At 27.8% G+C, this 17,827-nt stretch overlaps 1 long non-coding RNA gene across 1 annotated transcript; it reads right to left on the bottom strand.

Annotated features, from left to right (window-relative positions):
- Positions 1 to 12,976: 12,976 nt before the first annotated feature.
- On the bottom strand, positions 12,977 to 16,723 carry LOC127255956 (uncharacterized). The gene is made up of 4 exons (XR_007839747.1): positions 16,583 to 16,723; positions 16,360 to 16,496; positions 13,325 to 13,534; positions 12,977 to 13,241 (listed from the first exon to the last, which is right to left on the bottom strand). It is a non-coding gene; the product is annotated as an uncharacterized LOC127255956 (long non-coding RNA).
- Positions 16,724 to 17,827: the final 1,104 nt, after the last annotated feature.

Here is a 17,827-nt window from a genome sequence, read left to right as displayed (position 1 = left end):
TAAAATATATTTAAAAGTTAACTTTATAAATATAATTATTGAGAAACAAAATAATTAATTAATTTCTAAAGGATAAAAAGAATCAAATAAATAAATGATTTACACCGAAGGGAATATATTAATATATTTTATGAAAGTAAGTGATATGCTAATTATGGAAGAGCCACGTGATAATATTATTAATATTATTATTATTATAACATCTATGAAAGTTGAATTTTTTTTTCTCTCTATTTAAATACTAGTTGCCAATTAAAAATATATTCACTCGGAGTTTGTAAATGAATTTTTATTTTTATCTAAAGCATTTTTTTAATATATTTTATTCATTTCACCTATTATGTTCATTTTTTATTTTTATTTATCTCATTTATTTCGTCACTTTCATTTTCTCAAAATGAATTATACACTTTAATCTTATTTTAAAATTTTAATTTATATTAATTTTAATTTTAATTTTAATTAAATTAATTAGTTATCTTAATCTTAATCTAAATTATTTTTATATACGATAATTATTTCCACTAATACATCCTTACTTATTTACTAATTATACTCATTTTAAATTCTCATGTTTACAGTAGAAGAGACACCATAACCGGGACGAGGAGCAATATTTACATAGAAAAAAATTACTTTATCTAACATTCAAATTTATATTAAATTTTTATTATCATCAAAAAAAAAAATATTCATGTTTTCTTGTTTAAAAAAAAATAATATCGATTTTCTACTCTTCATTTACTATGAAAAAAAATTATTTCCATTTTATCTATTTTTTTTTAAAATTCATGTTTAGTCAAATAGACATATATTTTGATGACGAAAATAGTAATATGTTTATGTAGAAAGTTATAAAAATTATATAATAAAGACTTTGTAAAATATATATATATAAAAAAAGAAATTGTTGGACCCGAAATATGATTTTGGTGAAAATATTCAAATGAGTGCCTATATTCTAAGGAAGCTCACGCAACGAAAGAGAAAAAATTGCAGCCTTGCGAAAAATTAATAGTAAGAAGTAACGGTCGCGAAAGTTTTAACGGTCATCAAAGACAGTATAATTTGATCAACTTAGAGGTTAGTCGAGTGAAATTAATACATAGCAATTAAAATTTTGGAGTTATACATGATATTCAATGAGTTAGGGGGTTATGTTAGTTATAAGGGAGCTCGACGAGTGATTGATCATTGAAAGAGATCGAGGGTTACAATGTTTTAATGTAGGGAGTTATGCACAATTAATGAATTGGAGTTTCAATCCCAAGTGAGGCTATAAAAGAATAAAATCGAGGATGAAGAAGAGGTTCCCGACTTTTTTTTCCATATTTTATTTCAGTAAAAGAATAAGTTTCAGTATTATACGTTTTTCGCATATTTATCCACTTTCTTTGCTGATTTCCTTTCAATTCTGTTTGTATTTTTTTTTCCCAATTTTAATGATATTTTCTTTTTAAGTTTTTTTCTCGTTTTTTACTATTGACAAATTTTCTGCTAAATTTTATTTCCACATACACAAAATATCGTCTAGAGTACTTTATGGAACCCTTGGCTATTCTCTGACCGGTTTCATCATGTCATTGTAAGACTAAGAATATACGGATTTTTGTATATAATAAATTGGCACGTCCAGTGGGACTACGATCATTTTGTATTTTATTTTTCATGAATGCAACTGCGGAATCGACCATTGCCACTCATCATGCCGCCAAAAGTCAGTACTGTCGGAGTTAGAGGTCTGGATATCATGCCTCATGACACCGATTATGACACCTCGACCTGCAAGCCATGCAAAATCGAGTGTGTCGGGATCGTATACTCGCCCTCACAGGTCAACACGAGCTCTTCCATCAGCGCTTTTGCCCTCACTCACACGAACCTGGGGAGACTTCTTAGGGGTCATCCATCCTCAAATTACTCTAGAGCAAGTTCGCTTAACTTTAGAATTCTTTCAATAGAACTCCTGAAAAAGAATATGCACATTGTTGATGGTCTGACACCTGCTCATCCACGGGAGTTGGTCTAGCACTGCCCAACTCCATGGATATTACATACTCACCCACTCAAGAATGCAATGTCCTCGTTGCACCCCAAGGATCTCTGAGTTGCTAGGTATCTCAACAATCCGGTCAACGATTGCGGGCTATCGCAAGTCGGCTCTGATACCAATTGTCTGTAACATTCCGACCCAAAAGCTCCGCAAAGCCGCCGCAGGTCCGCTCTAATACCAAGTGACTGTGGCACTCCGGCCCACAAACCCCGCAAAATAAGGCATATTGGGATCGTAGACTAGCCCCAGAGGTTAACATAAGTCCTTTCAGCGTGCTTCTGTTTTTATTCACATGCACCATTGGAAACTTTTCAGTGGGTTACTCATCCTCAAATTATTTTAGAGCAAGGACACTTAACTCTAAAGTTCTTATATTAGGGCCCCCCTAAAAAAATATGCACATTGATGACATGAGTAGTCTATTCAATCCACTTAATTATTATTCACTCTAGAATGACCAGACACCGGCTAATCCATGGGAGTTGGCCTAACATTGGCCCAACTCCGGGGATACTACATCATCCCTGATTTAAAAATGCAACGTCCACATTGCACTCCAATGATCCATCAACTGCTAGGCCCTTCGACAGTCAGGTCAAAGACTATGGGTTGTAGCAAGTTGGCTCTGATACCAACTGTGACACCCCGACCGCAAGCCACAAAAATTTGAGTGTGTCGGGATCGTAGACTGACGCCTCAGGTCAATACGAGTCCTTCAAGCGCGCTTCTATCCTCACTCATGCGCACCCTAGGTCACTCATTCTCAAATTACTCTAGGCAAGCACGCTTAACTCTAGAGTTCTTTCGGTAAGGCTCCCTAAAAGAATATGTAAATTATTGATATGAGTAGTCTATTCAATCTATATAACTACTATTCAATCTCAGATGCCCTAACACCGCTCATCCACGGGAGTTGGTCTTGCACTGGCCCAACTCTACTAGTATTACATTAACCCCATCACGAGAGACATATCAGCTCTCAGCGGAAATAAGTGTCAGACACTGGCCTTATCTTTCTCCGTCAGCAGTATCCGAGAGCAAATCAGGAAGGAAGTACAATTATCTCCACATAATTCCGTTATGTTACTTTCTAAGTATTTAATGGACGTGATTCGGCTGATTATTCTAAATTAAATGACCTGTTTGAGAAATGAGCATGCCAAAATGCTAAAGCGCCATTGAACGAAATTGTTGATGCTGCCTCGTCTTATCAGTCACCACTGGTAACAAATTCATCTTCTCCTCAGTTTCAATATAGATATGTTTCTATCCTTCAACGGGATGGAACTTCACCAAGTACTTCGGCAAGTGTGTCACCTTTAAGATGAGTTTAATTTTTCATTGGCCTCACCTATCACTCTGACAACCCGCTTAGGGAGCAAGATGGTATGTTGAAAGAGCGGCAAATTATTATGGCTTAGGCGAAAATGTTCCACTGTCATTTCCATCGGGTTCATGGGGAAATTGGAATCCATGCAGTCAACCACCCTATATTTCCCCCTTCATACTATGGAACCCCTTGGGGTTCATATGCCCAGAATCTACCAATTTACTCATTGGCTAAGGGGCAAGCGATCATGGAGTGTGTGGCGACCATAGCGGTCTCATACACATCAGCACCACATGCTTCCGGGAGCATTCGCTCAAATTCGCACTAACGGATTTCTATCGAGAGGCCTATCCCTGTCAATCGGTCCACCAAAGCACCACAACTAAGACTGCAGTCAGAGGGCCCGTTCAGCAAAGTCTGCCACCTTTATTGTGTTTGCTAGGTAGCGTCTACCTGGTGGACACGTGTGCTCTGACGTACCACATGGGTGTCACATGCGCATCTCCAGCGCTAGAGACCAAATGTGCAAAAAATATTTCCTACCCGATTATTTTTATACAGGCTCTAAGTTACGGAACTAAATGATAAAAAAGATCAGTTACGCGACAGTAAAATTAATTTTCACTAAAAAATTAATACAAGCATCTCCGATGTAGCGCTTACCTGCCAGACACGTGTCCTCCGGCATGCTACACAAGCATCTCCGATGTAGAAGACCAAATGTGTAAAAAAAAATTACTTACGAGACTATTTCAATACAGACTCCAGTTACGAAACTAAAATAATAAAAAATGCAGTTACAGAACTAAAACAACAATTTATCCTGTTAATTAAGATTGTATGAATATGGAGTTGGCAGTGGCTATCCACATCTTCATTTATATTGTCATGTTTGATTTGGTTGAAATTTGAAATTAATTTGAAATAAAATGTTAGTTTAAATTATTATTTAAATAATATTTTTATATAATATTTTGTAAATGAATTTAAACAACTGCTATCAACATCTTTATTTATATTATCCTGTTTGATCGGTTGAGATTTGAAATTAATTTAAAATAAGATGTTAATTTAAATTATTATTTAAATAAAAAATTTATATAATATTTTGTGAGAAAAAATAATATATATATTTTTGCAAATATTAAAAAATATCTAAAAACTTAAAAGAAAAACAATATAGATATATGTTTTCAATACTTTGACTATATATATAATTTCTTTTCAACTTCTTAAAGGACACAAATAATATGATTCATTTATTTATCACGTGAAAATCCGCATTCGTACTTTTATTTATAGTTCGCATGGTCCATACTAAATTACTAATTTATCCTTTTTTATGTTTATTTAGCAAACTTTCACCATACATTTCATTTTTCATAAAAAAAAAAAAAAAAAAAAAAAAAACTATTCACTAATATAAATATTTTTAAATAACCTATAAAAATAAAAATTATTATTATTATAATAATGCACCACTCTAGATGAGACAGCAAGTATAATATAGATAAATGTTTAGTAAGATATTTCAAATATAAAATAAAATTATATCATTCTGGAAAGATATGCTCCATGTGTCTATATTAAATAAATAAATAAATATCTAATACAATAATATCTCTTAAAATAAAAAAATAATGTAGTAGATGAAGGGACATTGTATGCTAATTCACGTGCCCTAACGATTGGCTTCTCATGTGGGTCCATCGCTATTAATGCGAAATATTTTTAAAAAACAATTAAAAAATTAGATATTCAATTTAATATTTAATTAAAATGTAATATTTTTTCTATACGATCAATTATGTAAATTTGATTGAAACATATACGGAAAAAAATGATAATATTTTAATATTAAAATACAATAAGTAAAAAGTAAAATAAAATTATTATAAAAAATTTATTAAAAATTAATTTAAAAAAAAGTAATAAAATAGTTACAAACTGATTATTATTTGTTAAAATATGAATAATAAAATTATGAATGAATAAAAATATATAGGAATGGTAATGGGTCGGGTTCAATCGGATCCGAAACCCGACCCGAATACATATTATTAGACCCGAATTGGATTATGCTATGCCGGATCCAACATACCGCGAAAGTTTTTACAATTCTTAAATTTTAACTTAAAATTGAATACGATCCTGGTTTCAGCTCGACATAGATTAAATTTTGTAAATTTGATTTAAAAATATTATAATAAAATAATAAATAAATAAATAAAATATTTTTATATGATTTATATTACTAAAAATTATTTTGTATATATATAATTGATATATTATTAAACTATTACTCTGGTCCAGGTAGAGTCTACTCTTAGACCCGAGACCCGATCTAAATCTGATAAGGGTACACAATATTCGATCTATACCTAATTCGATACCCGAATAATTGATTCCGATCCCAAATAAATTGGTTCGATCCTGGTCGGATCTCGGATCTACCCGAATTCATTGTCATCCTTAAAGTTATTTAATATAAGTGGATTGTACGTAAGTTTAACAAACAAAAAAAATAAATAATGATATAATTTTGGCCTACAGTGAAATATTATATTAAAAAAATAGTAGGTTTGTTTGTTTAGTATTTTAGTTTGTAGTATTTTTTTAATATGAGGTATAAAAAATTGTGTTGTTAATATACAAAAGAATATTTGGTGTTAAATGTTGACTTTTTGAGAAGAATATAATATATATTATATATTGAGAATTGTATTGAAAAAAAAAATTATTAGGCAAAAAAATCCGGATAATATAAAAATTTAAGAAATATTTATATAAATAGAGTTGTGTGTTACTTGTGTAAGATTAATAATCCACACGTTTCTCCAAAAAATTAATATATTACACATATTTATTATTTTTATATTATTTATAAAATTTCTTATATCACAATTTCTTTCAAACCATTTTACAACCCAAAACACACCCATAAATTTTGCATTTTAAATTTAAAAATACTTTCTAGTGCTGATAGGACAGATTTAAGTTAAAATTATTTACAATAATTCTATCAAATTCATTTGTTTTATTTAACAAATGTAAAGTAGTAGTACTTCATATTCTTTAAATTTGATTAAAGATTTCAAATTTATCACACTTAATAATAGTTTAGATTCTTTCTGTAAAGAAATGATAAATTTTAATTATGAAATATTTAAATTTAAATTCATTTAAATTCATTTATATAATATAGCAGCCTTTGCATTGGACATGAGTGATAGGGGTGTCAAAATAAACTCGACCCGAAAAATCGAACCCGTTCGACCTGAAATTTTTCAGGTTTGGATTTGAAAAAAATCGGATCGATCCGAACCTGAAACGAAAAAAATTAGTGTCGTGTTCGGGTCGTGTTTCGGGTTGACCTGATAACCTGAAATATATAAATCAGGTTGGGTTTTAGATTTCGTGTTTCGGGTTGACCTGAAATTTACATTATTATTATTTTAATTTATAATATTTATATTATTTTAAATATAAAATAATATAAAAATAAAAATAAAAAAAATATTTTTTAGGTCAATTTAATATTTTTTAAGTTTTCGGATCTGTTTCGTATCGGGTTTGTTCCGATTTCAGGTGACCTAAAACTAATTCAGGTCAACCTGAACCCGACCTGAAAGAATTCGTATCGTGTTCGAATCTAGGATTTCAGACCAAATTTCAAATTCAGATCGAGTTCGAATTGACATTTTTTTTATTATCCTCGTGGCTCAACCCGACACAAACACAACTTAGAAACACGAATTGAGAAACCTAATGAGTGAGAGCCGAGAGGGCCTGCCTGACCGATCATTTCATAGGGCCCATTTGTATAATAAATTGTCATGATTATTCATAAAACAATTAATAAATAAACACAAATTTTATCTAGATAATTAATTAATTAATTAATATTATGTTATTTTTGAACGAGTTTATTTTTTTTTATATTAGATATAGATAATTATGTTAATAATATTTAAAATTTTATTGTTGATTTTTTGTGAATGAATTTGTTCATTTAATATTTTTTTTTATGTTACGATTTCTTATAAATATTATAAAGAATACAATATATACTCATATTAATCCAACATATAATATATATTTTATTACTTACAAAAAATCAGTAATTCAACATAAATATAATTATATTTTTATATTATCGATACGATTCTTCATATCTAATATAAAAAATAAATTTATCCAAAAATACTAAGTCAACAAACGTAATCCAAAAATACTAAGTCAACAATTGCAAGGTGTATATATACATCCATGTCCACAAACTATATGTTTTTTTTTCTTTCATTTTTTTTTCCATTTTTCATTTGTACATAAAAAAAAAATATGGACTTTATACTTATAACAAATAATTCTTATATATATTTTTATTTGTATTATTCAACATTCTTTATATATATATATATATATTTCACTTACATTTTCACACTCTATTTATTTAAATTTTTTCTTACTTTCATGCTTTAAAAGTATCTTTATTTTATTTCACAAATAATCAATATACTATCAGTTCATATGAGCATATTTTTTCTTTGTACTTTCCAAGTCAAATGCCATGTCATCTCCGTCATGTCCATATCAGTAATTTTCGTTAGTTTTTTAACAATGGGATCAAAATTAATTGAAATTGTTTATAATGAGACCAAATTGATTGAAATTGTTTATATTAGAACTAAAATTGATGAGTTTTTTATATTGAGACTAAAATTAATAAATTTTGGTTATATTATGACCAAAATTGATGAGTTTTTTATATTGGGACTAAAATGGATGTATATATAATAGTATATTTGTAATTTATGTAAAAATTAATGTATAATTACTTTTACTAAAAAAAAAAAAAAATTGAATGACACAGACCAAAAGTGTAAAAATTATATTTTGAACTACGACAGAGTTTGTGTTTTAAATAGTAAAAAAAAAATATTGAATTTTTCTATGTGATACAAATATATATATTGACATGATATTTTGAATATGAATTATATTTTAATCTAATTTTAAAGAAAAGTAAATAAATATAATATTTTTGGGTAAAAATACTTTTAGTTGCGAAAATTTTATTGAAATATTAACATTTTATATATTTTTATTTAAAATATGTATCATATTAGGAATGACTAATAATTGAAAGCAAGCATACCTTTATTTATTTATTTATTTATTTATTTTTATATAATTATAATAATGTTCTTATTTGGAGTTCACACAGCCTTTATCAGGGAATATATTTTGTCTTGAACCTGCTAGATTCGACCATGATCTAGAAATTTTTTTTTTTTTTTTATTACGTAGGATTCGCAGTCGTTATTTATTTTTTATTTTTTCTATAAAATGTGCAAAGTCATATCATAACATATAAATAATTTAAAATTCAAATATTATATCCTCCCTTCTATCTGGAAATTAGTCTGTTTCTTTATATTTTAGAAAAAAAAAAAAGAAAAGAGACTAAATTTGTCGAACACAAAGAATAACCAATAATTTTTCTAGTTTTAAAATATCGAATAATCAAACATAAATATATTATTTGAAAAAAAATGCAAATTAACACCTTCATTAGTAATACAGTATTTAAGGTAATAAAATATAGTAAATTGTTATATTATTTTATTATTTTTATGTTATAGGAGTTGTTGGTATTTTAAAATAAGAATTAATATATATGTAAATGAAATTTAAAGTATGTTTTTAAATATTTAAATATTCTCAATAAAATACATACAGTGTAGATATTATTTTAGATAATAAAATTTTATATAATATAAACAATAAAAAATAGTATATATTTAATTATGATTAGCACAAAATAATTTTACATATAATGAGAAGGTTTATATATAGATAAAAATATATTTATTTACTAATTATAGATTAAAAAAAATAGTTTTGAATGAACGAGTAAAATGTTATAAATTTAATTAAGTTGATTTATATTTGTTAATTATGTTTAAAATTGATAAATTTACTAAAAATAAAAATATATAAACTAGTATAAACTAAAATTAAAAACATGTCAACTGTTAATTATGTTATCATTTTATCAGTTTTAATATCATATTATTTGATAATGTATATTTATTATGCAATCTACAAATTCTCTAATAAAAACAAAAAAAAAAAAAAAACAAAAAAAGTTGCATTTAAGTTAGAAATGATCCTAATATAATAAATAATATTTGTATTCAATTATTGATTTTTTTTAATATATAAACTATATAATCTTTTTTCTTAATCAAAAGTAAATTTTTTTTACTATTTTTGTCTATTTAACTAAAAAGTACTACATCTGTCATCTTTCCTCTAAATTTATATTTACTATTTTTATTGCTCTCATCAAAGAATTATTCTACTGTACTATTTTTTTTTACTATAAAAAAGCAAAAAAGAAAATTTTTATTTTTACTTATTTTTTTTACCCGATCAAATAGACATAAGTTTCGAGGATGGAGGTAGTATCAATTTTCTTATTGCATAATCATATACTAATATAAAAATATTTTAAATTTTTACGTAAATTACAAATATACCATATATACAATAAAGATATTTTTGTTGGTTTATCTCAGTTTTGTATTACGTATGAATATTAAAAATTTAACATATAAAAAACAAATTAATACTTACTTAACGGACAAAAGTAGAGTATATATTACCCATTTATTAAGGATAATTACATCATTTTTATTTTTTTTTATTGTCCGATAAATTTATACATAATTCGTTTATAACAAATAATTTTATCTACTTATAATTTTGTTACTCTTATTTTAATAAAGTAATAACTAAATTTTCATGTATTTTTTTATTTATCTCACTATTTTATTATTAACTTTGTAATATATTTTTTATAATATTCTTAATTTACTTTTTTACCTCGTTTTTATATTATAATATTACTTCCTTTTTTCCAATACAATAGTTTTGTTTACTATTTTTGTCCGTCCCAAAACAAGTCTTATTTTCATAAATAATTATATCATTATAAAACTACCCTTACTTTTTTTATTATTATTACACAATTGTCACTAACTTTTACACCCTTACACTCATAAGGGCAAAAATGTCTTTTACCTGTACTTTTTACCCACTATCAATATAATATCAATATTTCTTAAATCTCGCACCCAACACAACTAAGACTATAGTTTCGGGACGGAGAAAGTATTATATTTTACTCTCTATGGCTATGCCCAAGTATAATAGCATAAGTAGCTCGAACGAAAAAATAATATATAATTTTTTAAATATTAATCAAAAACTAATTTATGAAAAAACACAGCCAAAATATCACATTACGACAAAATGTTTAAAATAATTTATATACTTTTGGTCATAGACAAATCTTCGAAGGTGGTATTCATTATCGGAAAGTTAAAAGAGAAATATATTCCCTCCGTCCTAAATAAGGTGCAATATTTACTTTTGGCACAGGTTTTTAGGTGGGTAGTATTAAATAGGATATTTAGAAATTATGTGATATGATAGAGAGAGAAATATATATTTTATTCTTTTATTTGGATGATAAGAGGAGATAAAGTGTGGGGTAGAGATTAAGTATAATTAATTATTTTCTATTTTGGAAATGTTACAGAGTGTTTGGAACATACCAAAAAAAAAAAATATTGCAGGGTGTTTGGGACGGAGGGAGTACTATTTATTTCCGTCATATATGATATTTTTTTCACTTTCTATATGTTTGTAAAAGATAATTTATTTTTTATTTTTAATAAATTTATTAATTTTAAATATATTTAATAAATATAAATCAGTTTAATTAAAGTTATAATCTTTTATGCGTAATTCATTTATTTTTATGTCTCTTCTCAATAAATAAATAATTTTATTTATATTTAAAACTTCATGTTATCTATAAATTAGTTTTAAGTTAATTATAAATAATTATATTTTTAATTTATTTATATTACTCTTTATGTCCCATAAGTAAATATTCATTTACTTTTTGCACGCTAGTTTTAGAAATATTAGTATTATATTAGGATATAGTAGGAATAAAGTAAAAATGACTAAAATAACCTTATTAGTATGTGTGATATAAAAGTAATGACACTTGTGTAATATATTGTAAGTTGTAAAGGTATTTGTAATGTTAGGTAGATAGTACAATTACTACAAAAGAAAATAGATATTTTATTATGGGACGAACTAAAATGAAAAAATGAATATTTTGTTATGAGATGGAAATAGTATATAAAATTTTATTATTTATAAAGTAATATTCATATTATATATTTTATTAAATATAATATTAAAAATATTTAAAATATCAGCATTATTTATATAAAAATAATAAAATAATATTATAAGATATTATTAATAACTTAGTAATGTTCCCGGTGTATATATATATAGATTGAGAGAATGAACCAATTATTGCTACGTAAGATCTTAGTTAATGGTCCAAAGCTTTCCACGATGTTACGACCAATATTTTAATGGGCAATTTTTATTTTTTTTAGTTTTACAGTAAATTCCTTTTATATATTTAAGACTATATTGTTCTGTAAATATTTTTCTGCAAAATTTGTCAAACAAAGCCGGATTCGACACACTAACAATGATGTGTTTTGGAATATTATTTATTTTATTGGTTGTTTTATCCGTTATTTACTCTATTTATAAATAGGTATTGATTTTATAATTTATGAATAATACAATTTTCTTAAATTTTAACACAGTATTAGAGCTCAATTTAAAAAATTTAAAACTCTAGCCGCCGCTGTTGTTTGCTGCCATCCGCCACGATCTGGTCAACACCACCATCATCGTTCAAACCACCACCTTGTCCTTGGAATTTCACTGCCAACGGCGGCGCATCCGGCCCACACGCGCCGCTGACGCAAATCGGGGTGTCGCGCCTTCATCCGCTGCCGCCATCTTTGAGCTACGTGTGGCGGCACATCTAGCTGTCTTCGGACATCATTTTTCGGCCGTTGCTTCCTGTCTTGATTACCTAAGTCGTTGTGTGGTTGATTTTGTTATTGAAGTTAATTTTATTTTGTGTTTATTACCAGCATGACTTTCCTAGTCCAGAATATCGTGACTCTCGTGCATCAAGTTTTTGCTTTCAGTTCCTCTTCTGTCATGGACACTTCATGGTATTTTGATTCCGATTGCTGCCACCATATGACACCTACACTTGGTCTCTTGACCGGTGCGTATCATGTGTCATATTCTCTGCTTATATACTGCATTCTTCAATTGACTTTAAATTTTGTATAAGTTGGCCAACTCTTTGAATAGGGACTTATTGTTACTTTTTTTTCTTTAGGTGTGAAGGTTGAGGATTCACGTACGGGTCAAATTCTTGGGACAAGTCGTAAAGTGGGTCAACAATTTGAAGTACAGTCATTGAAAATCCCTCCCCGTAATTTTTCTACTGCTACTACTCATACTCCTCTTACTTCTCTTCTTTCCCCTACTCTCCAGTAGCATATTTGTCTTGGTCATGCGTCTTTCTCTAAAATACAGTCTCTTGTTTGTAAGGGGTCATTTGGGTTCTACTAGTTTTGAGTCACTTGATTGTTTACAGTGTCATTTGGAAAAACAATCGGCCTTATATATTTCAGAAAATATGTTGGTTGCAAGTAAATCGTTTTTCTTGGTTCATTTTGATATTTAGGGTTATTCCCTTGTTCCTTCTATGTTGCCTATACCATAAATCGTATTTCATCCTTTTTCTGTCATAATAGTACTTCTTTTCAACGTCTATATGGTCAGCCACTCGATTATAATATCCTTCATCCCTTCGGTTGTGTCGGTTTCGTCTTTATCCCTCCGCATGAACGTTCCTAATCGGAACCTCGTGCGCATTTATGTTGTCTTCTTGGTTATGAGATAGAGCATAAATGTTATAGGTTTTGAGATCCGATTTCTAAAAGGTTACGTATATCTCGTCATGTTACCTTTTTGAGAGAGTGTCATGTTTTCCACCCTGTCTATATTTCATGTTTCATCCATTTCTGGTTCACCTTCATTTATGTCGTCATGTCGTCCTTTGTTTCCTGACCCTGATTCTACGACTTTATCTCCGCCTCTGGATCCTGTTCCGGTTGAGACTTCTGATCCACCTACAACCTCGTCTCCAGATATTGGTCCGTTTGCGGTGCCTGGACCTGTCATACCTCGTCGATTAGATCGAGTAAGTCATTCATCTGCTCATTTGCGTGATTATCATTGTTACTATGTCATTTTATCTCATCATAAGTCTAGGTCATTTCGTAAGACAAGTGTTGAGTCATTGTAGCAGCAAGCTATGACCGAGGAATTGCTGACTTTGGAAAAGACTTATACTTGGAATTTAATGATTTGGCAAGATACTTATTGGTGGTGGCTAAGGGTAGAGGGTTATTCTCAGTAATATTGAGTTGATTATGAAGAACACTTTGCCCCTGTTGCTCGTCTCACTATTATTCATTGTTTTATTGCCGTTGCTGTTGTTTGTGGTTTGTCTCTTCTTCAATTTGATTATTCGTCGTTGGATTTTTTTTTTTCATTTTTTATAATTTTTAATTTTTACAAAAAAGACCAAATAAGAAAATTTCAAAAAAAAAAAAAAAAAAATCCATGTGTCCCCGCCAGGTGTCACTAGCATGGAAGATATTTATCCTCTGGAGAGCCACGCGGGTGCCTCATAGGCAATTCTGGCGTTAGAGAACTAAAATTGCAAAAAAAATTCACTTACAGAATCGGTTTGCGATAGTCTCTAATTACGATATTAAAATGATAAAATGAGTCAAGTTACTGAACTAAGAAATCAATTTACCTCATATATATATATACATGCTAATTTAAATATACATATCCGCATCAAAGGCTATTATGGCTTTGTTTACTCAACACACTTTTATTTATTTGGCATTATTATTTTTAAAAAAATATTACATCAAATATTTTTTTCTCACAAAACATCAAATTTAATACTCCATCCGTCCCATAACAAAGTATCTATTTTTTCATTTTAGTCCATCCCATAACAAAGTATTCATTTTCTTTTTTAGTAACTGTACTATCTATCTAACATTACAAATACCCTTACAACTTACAATATATTACACAAATGTCATTACCTTTATATCGCACATACTAATAAGGTTATTTTAGTCATTTCTATTCTATTCCTATTATATCCCAATATAATACTAATATTTATAAAACTACATGCAAAAAGCAAATGGATATTTAGTTCGGGGACGGAGGGAGTACAAACATTTTATTTTTTTTCATACTTCCAAAATTTCAAAAACCTCAAAAAAAAAAATCTCTATCAAAACAAAGCATATACTCCCTTCGTCCTATATCTATATATCCATTTGTTTTTTGCACGGAATTTTATAAATATTATTATTATATTAGGATAAAATAGAAATAAAGGTAAAAAGACTAAATTAACCCTATTAGTATTGTATGATATAAAGATAATGACATTTATATAATATATTGTAAATTGAAAGAGTATTTGTAATATTATATAGATAGAATAATTACTAAAAAAAAATAAATACTTCATTATCGAACATACCAAAATAAAAAAATAATAATAAATTGGGGAGTATTTAATACGTTTGTCCTTTAGTCTTCAATTCATACCTTCCATTTAAACATTATCCATCTAATGATGTGGTACCCACTAGGGTAGTGGGGGGAAGCACATTTAATTCAATAATTTTATTCTATTTAAAAAAATTATAATTTAATAATTATGTTATTATTAATAAATTTTAGTGCCTTACTATTTAAAATACGATTGTTAGTCAATTAATTTTTTTAAAAAATTAGTACTTTATTTAAAATGCTTACTTAAAAGATTCAACTCAACAAAACTCTAATTTGTTATTTAAATATATATATATATGATTTTTAGTATTCTTTTTCACTATATAAATAAAATAATACTCCCTTCGCTCCGGTCAAAATGATTTTTTTACTTAGGAACACGATATTTTTAGTAATGATGATTAGTAAGTTATTAATAATAAATTATGATATTATTTTATTACTTTTTATATGAGTAGTGTTGTTGATATTTTAAATATTTTTAGCATTATAAAATATATACAATATAAATAGCATTTTGTAGATAATAAAATTTTATATAATACAAATAAATAAATAAAAATTAATTAATTAATTTATAATTAACTTAAAACTAATTTTATTAAAAATAAGAAGTTTTAAATATAGATAAAAATATAGAAATAAAGGGGTTTTGAAGGATCCTACATAAAAAATATTAAAAATTTATTTAATTATTTTATATTTGTTAAATATATATTTAAAATGAATAAATTTACTAAAAAATATAAAAGGGTCATCTTTAATGAGACGGAAAAAATAAATAAATACTTTTGTAGGTTTTCAAAATCCGTTGAAGTTTTTTATATTAGTAGAGATTTGCGCCGTACTCTTTTCATTCTACATATCGTGATACGATAAGAAGGGGTGTGACTAGTACTATAAATGTGTAATGAAGAGATATATTAACAAGAAAAAAGATAAAAAAATATATATATAATACAGTAAAAAAAAAAAAAAAAAAAAAAAAAAAAAACAACTTTTTCTCATATGGCATACAAACTTTGGAAGTTTTAACAAAAGATATCCAACTACACACATATATACAATATTACACCTAATATTACATCAACTAGAAATTTTACAGATTACCCCCAAATTTACACAATTTCTTCGCACCTAACAGGAAGGTAAAATCACATGTTTTACCACCAATTTGGGAATCTTATTTGAATTCTCTCTTAATTCCACTTTAAAATCAACGATAAATACCCTATTACTTAGACAAAATTTCTCATTCCAACATTAACGACAGCAACAACAAACTCTCACGTTAATTATAGAATAATAATATATTCAAAATATTTCTATCACAAATTCAGATAACTACAACAATCAAAATATGTATGTTCAAGAAATTGCTTACGCATTCGGAATTGAACCGGGTGGTTCAATTTATACTCATTTCCTACGATGAGAGTGGGGAGCCATCGAAAAGGAAAATAACATAAGTTGCCACACTATTCGGTTGCTCGGTCCGAACCGTTTTCAAGTATTGGAAAACTGCGATACAACAATTACAAAAAAGTGAAACAATTGGTATTAGTAAAAAAAAAAATAGTGTAAGAAAAGACAAAATAATGCCCAACATGAATGCAATATAAGCCTTATCATTTATGCGAAGGTCTTCGATCATAAATTTAACATATGGGGTTGGATTGATCGAAAACAATCATACACCGATGGATTAAAAAGAAATACTTTAGGTCTCACACCACTGTTGTTTGGCCAGAATTGACGGAGGGTAAAAAACTCCAAGTATTATGTTTTTCATTAGAAGCTCTTGATATTTATAGATGTATTGAATCGGCATTATTTTGAAGTATGCATAATGTGGTACACATTGATGAAAAATAATTTTATATAACAAAAGCTACTTTTGATTTTTCTTGATCCCTGTGAAAAATGATCCACACAAAGCATGTAAAAGCAAAAAGTTCATAATAAAAATTATGTCAATGTGTGTTGTATCCCAATCAATATGGGATCGGGATGCGACTCTTTTGTTTGATGAGAAAATAGGAATTTTTTCTTTTACATAACAGGTCCCTGCCAAAAAGTCAAACAAAAATCGGGCAGCTGGCACATTAGAAATTAAACCAATTTATTCTGTAACGAAGCAAGTTAAAATTGGCTGATTAACTAGGTAAATCATACTTTTCAACTTAATAGAAACAAAAATGTAAGAAACATACTGTGAAAGTTTTCATTTATCTTAATTACAATATAATAGAAGATCATAATTTTCTTGAATAACTGTGGTATTTCAATCATTTATGAGTGGTTAATTATATGCATATTATCCTGTCAATCAAAGAGAAGTGATCAACAAATTTTATCAAAAATATATGCATTCAGCAGGACAATGCTAAACCACGTATAAAAGGAGATGATCCGAACTTTGTACAAATAATAAACAACCACAGTTTCAGCATTAAGCTCATTCAACAACCACCAAATTCACCGGACATGTATATGAATGACCCGTGTTGGTTACGAGCAATACAAAGCTTAGACACTGAGAAATCATTTTAACACGGTGAATTATCTACTAGATGTTGTTATTTCAAGCTTCAACGAGTTGATACCCCAATATTTAGACAATGTATTTTTAAATTTGCAATGTCGCATAATTCAAGTGATAAAAACAAAAGGTAACAATTCATACAAGCTTTCACATGTGAAGAAAGATAGTTTATATAGAGAATGAAATCTACCAAATGACATAAACGTTCCAATGAAATTAATACATGAATGCATTCACTATGAAATTGAAAAATGCGAGGTAAATGGTATTGAACGAGTTATGACTGATCTAGGTTATTAGTATTATG

The sequence above is a fragment of the Andrographis paniculata genome, unplaced genomic scaffold (assembly GCF_009805555.1).
Source record: "Andrographis paniculata isolate CXL003 unplaced genomic scaffold, ASM980555v1 Contig12END, whole genome shotgun sequence".
NCBI classification, from domain to species: Eukaryota; Viridiplantae; Streptophyta; class Magnoliopsida; order Lamiales; family Acanthaceae; genus Andrographis; species Andrographis paniculata.
This window is presented reverse-complemented; position numbering and strand designations above follow the sequence as displayed.